Source organism: Acyrthosiphon pisum, chromosome A2 (genome assembly GCF_005508785.2).
Source record: "Acyrthosiphon pisum isolate AL4f chromosome A2, pea_aphid_22Mar2018_4r6ur, whole genome shotgun sequence".
NCBI lineage: Eukaryota > Metazoa > Arthropoda > Insecta > Hemiptera > Aphididae > Acyrthosiphon > Acyrthosiphon pisum.
Window position 1 is genome coordinate 33,397,313 of NC_042495.1, and position 6,170 is coordinate 33,403,482.

Consider the following 6,170-nt stretch of genomic DNA (forward strand, 5'->3'; position numbering starts at 1 on the left):
CATAGTTCCAAAATTGTTAAAAAAAATAACGTTTTTATAAAAAAAAAATCATATTTTTAAATATTTTTTATCCTTATATTTTTTAACTTTTGAACTTTTTTGAAATGACCAGCATAAAAGTTTTAATTTAATTTTTCCAAAGCAGAATATTTTTCTAAGTATTTTGATACATAAAAATCAAATTTTGGATGAGTAGTTTATGAGTTAAAACTTAAAAGTATTTAAATTTTAGACAAGCCGAGTTGGGGACAAACATTTTGCGAGGTAACCCTATACCACTCCACTCTACCCATTTAAACTTTAAATACTTATAACTCATAAACTACTCGCCCTAAATTTGATTTTTATGAATCAAAATACTTAGAAAAATATTCTACATTGGAATATGAAATTAAAACTATATGCTGTCATTCAAAAAAGTAAAAAACTTAAAAAATTTAAGGATAAACAATTTTTTAAATTATAATTTTTTAATAAAAACATTGTTTTTTTTTAAGAACTTGAAACTATGTAAAAAAATATTTCCAAAAACATTAATATTTTAGAGATGATGAGTGTTTTATGCTTAATGAATCACACTGTATCCTATTGAAAAAATGAAACTCTAAATCATATATAAAAATATAAAATTTATGAATGTTGCAAATTTGATTTTTTTACGATAATAAATGTACATAATATACTGAATGGTGTTTGTTTTAGGTTTCTACGTTATTTTGACTATAGAAGTATATGGACGCCGTGTGTCCTCCATTATGCCTCGAAAATGCAAAAAATATTATTATAATCATACACATACATTTGATTTGGAACAATCGAAACCAACAGTTTTTAACTCCACCTTCCTCATAAACTAATTAAGGTACGGCATTAAAGTCTGGACAGAGCCAATCACATATTATATTATATTGAACTACGAGTGAATAATATTGTCCCAACATAAGTATAAACGTCGTAAGGACGACATAGCCACCCTGCCTGTACTAGCGCATTTAGGTACCGATTTAAAAGGTTTTATAGTGTCTAATAGCTCCACTCATCAGAATCTAAAATTAATGTATTAGGGTTAGGTGTATATGCATTTGGCACTGAGGGTGACGGTAATTTTAAGGGGAGTTCATAGACTCTATAGTATTCTCCTTATTATCCTAGTAATTCCTTTATTCAACAGGTAGTTGTGTATACATTTCCACACCACCTTTGCGATAAACGACGACATTGGAATAATGAAGTCCGTTTAAATGCATGAGGTATTATACACCGCGCCGTTTTCGTCAAAACTTAAGTGAATTGTCAATTGCGGTGATAACAATAAACACCTACCTACGTTAATATATGGAGTTATAATATAAGTTAAATTCAATATTATTATTAAAAAACAAAGCTTAAGAAAGGTAGGTAAGTGGATGTCGCTCTGCTGCACAGTAGGTTACAAGTGGGTCACTGTATAATGGATAGTATTAAATTTGAATTCAATGATATAATATCACTGTATAAGAAAAACGACTCTGAGCGGAGACGGTTTGTCAGTCTAGGTATTAGACATACCTATTATAGGAATCAGTGGCGTGTCAAAGGTATTATTTTGGAGCAATTGCTCCTTCAAAATTGTTGGTTGGTGAGTGGTCCCCCTGCCACAAAATACCTAGCCTCCTAGGCGACTATGTATATCGTAGAAATATCATATCCGATTATACAAATTGTTACAAATGTACGTATATTTTATAAATTTTTAATTTAAACTTTTTTGCCGAGTTGGAAATGCCGTTATTAAAGGGGGGTGGATAGGTGGGCACCTTGTACACATTTTTGCTCCTTACCAAAATTGAGTTCAACACGCCACTGAACCTACCTACTACCAAGGCAATGCTGCCTTTTACATACTGCCGCCCCATATTAATATAACTTTTTTTCTACTCACACCTACGATGTTTACAATATTAAACTACTTATTTAAATTCATAATTCAATAATAAATATTATATGTAAATCAAATTAGGTTTTACATTGTTAAATAGGCACTATTTTATAAATAAATTAAAATTAAGTAAGGAATCTTTATTAAATCACAATAATTACCTATTAAATATAGACTATAGTAATATATTCCCCGTATTTTATAATTAAAAATACAGCAGTATTCTTTCCTTTTCCATTATGTGTTTTTATCATATTATTTCTTACATATTTTTATATTTTTTTTTTTGTAAACACTTCTCGGCTGTAAAAAGCTTATTATTACAAATGCAGATTTATTGAATTTAAATTTACCAAAGATAGGAAAAGTTTTTTAAAATGTCTTGTTTCTTGGTTTTTTAGAAAATTATCAACGTTTTTGACTTTAGGCAAGCTCTTATTTTTAACTATATTGATTGCTTAATGTTCAGAATCTGCCTAACTTGTTACAATGAACTTATTTTAATTGTATGTCATACAATATACAATATGAAATATTGTTTATTTAAAAATAAGAATAGGGATTGGACACTGGTACAAAATTCCAAGTTTTTTATGTTTATTCAATGGAAATACCAGTGGTAATCGATAAATGTTGGTTGATCAATCATTATAGGGTATCTGAAGTTTAAAGTTGAATGAAATGTAGAGCAAAATATAATGTATACGGTTAATATTTAATAGATATAAATAATGGCACCAGATACACAATAAAGGCGTGAATGTTGGTAGGTACTAGGATAGGTTAGGTTAGGACATGTACTATTTAGTTGTTGTTGAGTAATTGATATTGAAACTTAAAAATTTGAGTTCATTTAAATACAGCACTTAAAAAATGTTCAGTTCCAATTTTTTTTTTGGACATGGGTGACTGTTATAAAGGTTTTTGAAATTACGTGCCAATTTTTTTTTGTGATCCGTCGTCAATGCATGTTATACATAGGCGTGCGCAGACTCCGGTTTCAGGGGCAGCAAGAGATTAATTCGGCCCATTCTTCAAATTCATTATTAAACCCAGCCCATAGTTTTACTATTCTTGCTATTGGATATCAAAATTAAAGTTGTATTGTTTATTTGGATAAACAGTTGTACAGTAAGGTACTAAGCCACTTAAGGTGTACTTTTCCACAAGCCTATAGTTAATAATATTATTTATAATATGATAAAATAAACAAACATTAATAATAATATAAAGTAGGTATATATTTTAAAAATAATAATTAAAGTAATAACATATGGTTTATCGCATTTATCGCTCGCATTCAAAAGCAACAATCTTTTCTTTTCACGGGCTTTTTCAGCTCCGCCCTTTCGTTTACCGGACATGACACGCAATGAGCACGTCGCACGTCGAAAAATATTAAGATGTGCGAGTGCAACTCCAATAGTCCAATTACGTAATTGCTAATCGCTATTTAATATCGTCTATCATTAATGTTGTGGCGGGCCAGCATCGTCATGGCATATTAGACATTAGTGTACGATATTACGATAACGTTAAAAACCCAGTTTGTTTTTAGATTTGTTGACCATAAAATATGATAATAATATTTACGATTAAAAATCATGGTTATTTCTTTTTATAGTAGACAGGTCTATTAGTTTCATACCTACTGATAAATTCTATAATCATAAAATATTCATATCTATACTTGACCAAAAAAAAAAAAAAAATCATTTGTGGAAATATAATTTTACCGAGGCCCATTATTTAATATTTGCCGGCCCCGGTAGCCCCAAATAAAGTCCAAGGGCAGCATATGCTGCCTCTGCTGCCCCCGTGCGCACGCCTATGATGTTATACAAGTAATATTGAGTAGCATAGACCCAAATAGCGTTTGGGATTTGGGGGGGGGTATTGAATAAGCTTAAAACAAAATGTAGGAAATGTTTGGGGGGCTTAGCCCCTAAAGCCCCCCTCCCCTAATTGCGCCTATGTTGAGTAGGTGTATTGATTAAGACACGTTAAGTTAGGTGTCTTATTATTTTGTTTTTTGCATTTTACGTGTGAAATTATTATTTATGATTTTCTTTTTAATATGAAACTTGCAAATTCCGTTTTAATGCCTTCGATTAACCCGATTTATTATAATCTTTTTCTATTTGCTGAACAATGCAAAACGACACAAAATTCCGTTACAGCAATATGCGATATGCCAATGTATGTAATAATAGGTATTATATTGTGTAATAGCTGGTAATTATAATTTATTCATTTGTTTCATACGTAGCTATTGTTTCATCGTGCCAATGAATCTGTACTATTGTTCGTGTCAAAGTACCTAATTACTTATACGTAGGTATTTAATACGATATAATATTATTATATAATGTATGGTCTTTTTTTTCTTTCACGAATTTATGCGGAAACCACCACGACATGACTCGAGTAGGATCCGTTTTTTTCGATTCATTATTCAATAGCATTATATTCGCACTAACTATTAATTATTATTTATTAACAATGATCACTTCCCAGCTTATTATACGATATATATTTATATATTTATATTATCATATAAATATTAAAACCATTACAATTTTACAAGTTTATATTATATGTGTCTGCCGTTTGCCATGTGTGTCCACCCAGAACCCTATCGTTTGAATATTATTTTATATTTTTCCATTTCTATTTTTTTACTATTATTAGTGTTAATTAGTGGCAGAAAACTCAGAGGAATATAGGGCCATAGGGGTTGAAGTTTCTTTGCTAGTTTCTCTTAATTTTTTTAGAGTATCACTTCAGATAATTTTCATCTATAGTAGCATACGCAGAATTTTAGTTCGGTTAGGGTTATACCAGAGTAAATAATTTACATTATTTTTTTTGAAAGCTTGTAAAATTTAACGCAAGGTTCTTAATATATTATTACAATCACATTTGAAAATATTAAAAATACATAGTCACAATTTTTTTTATATAAGCATTTAAAGTTCAAATCTTTACAAGACACGTGAAAATCACGAAAATGAGCAAATTAATTTTTGTTAGAAATTCATAAAATGTTTCCTTTTTAAACATAAGATTTAAAAATGTAGGTAATTGAAGATTCCTCATAACTCATAAGTTTGTCTACCTATGAAAAAAAAAAGTTACAAGAAAGTCAAATTAAATTTTTAGGAGTGTTTGAAGTTCATATTTTTAAAAGATTGGATATTCACTCGATTTCTCATGCGGCGATTTTAGATTTTGAGCGGAGCGAGGGAGCTATTGTTATTTTGTTTTAATTAAAAAACCGAATAATTGGAGATACGTGAACATTTCACTGAATTTTCTATAGGTACACTATAAAACTTTGAAAATATTTTGACTTATTTTGAGCTGTTTACGGACAATTTCAAATTTGAATTTTATTAGTTTTATTTTCTATAAATATCATAAAATTGTATTTGTTGGGCCAAAAAGCGTGAAAATTTAGCACAAGGCTTCTCATACATTATTATGATATTAGCTTAAAAATACATTGGCAAGATTTTAGATTCTGAGTGGAACGATGAACGTATTGATTTTACAATGATGTGTGTTTTTTTTTTTTTTTTTTTTGTGTCTGTGTACACGATAAGTAGTCGAAATAATGCTACAATTTTCAACTTCAGTATCTTGTTCGATCAGAAAGTTGGTGCATTGGGGAGGTCAAAATTGAAATTTCCCAGTAGTTTTCAAAAGCGCCCGGAAAAACAAAAGAAAAATTAAGGAAAAACGGGAATTTTTACGCAAAACCTATTTTTCACAAAATTGAATTTGGTTTTTGGTGTAACTTTAAAAAGAATGACCGTAGATACATGAAATTTTGACTGAATGCTTATATTAGCATTTTCTATACACCATAAAATTTTCAAAATATTTTGAGCTCTTTACGGACATTGCCAGTTTTCATTTTTTTTTAGTTTTTTTTCTAAAAATATTAATAAAATTTTATTTGTTGATTAAAAAGCTTGAAAATTTAATAAAAGGCTCCTAGTATATTGTTTCAAAAACAGATGAAAAATATTAAAAATCCTTAGTCACAGTTTTTTTTATAAGTATTTAAAGTTAAAAAAAGGTGGGTAACCACTTACCACTTACTTTTTTTCTATAAATATCAATAAAGTTTTATCTGTTGGGTCAAAAAGTGTATAAATTTAATACAAAGCTCCTGATATATTGTTACAATATCAGTTGAAAAATATTAAAAATACATAGGCACAATTTTTTTTTATAAGCATTTAAA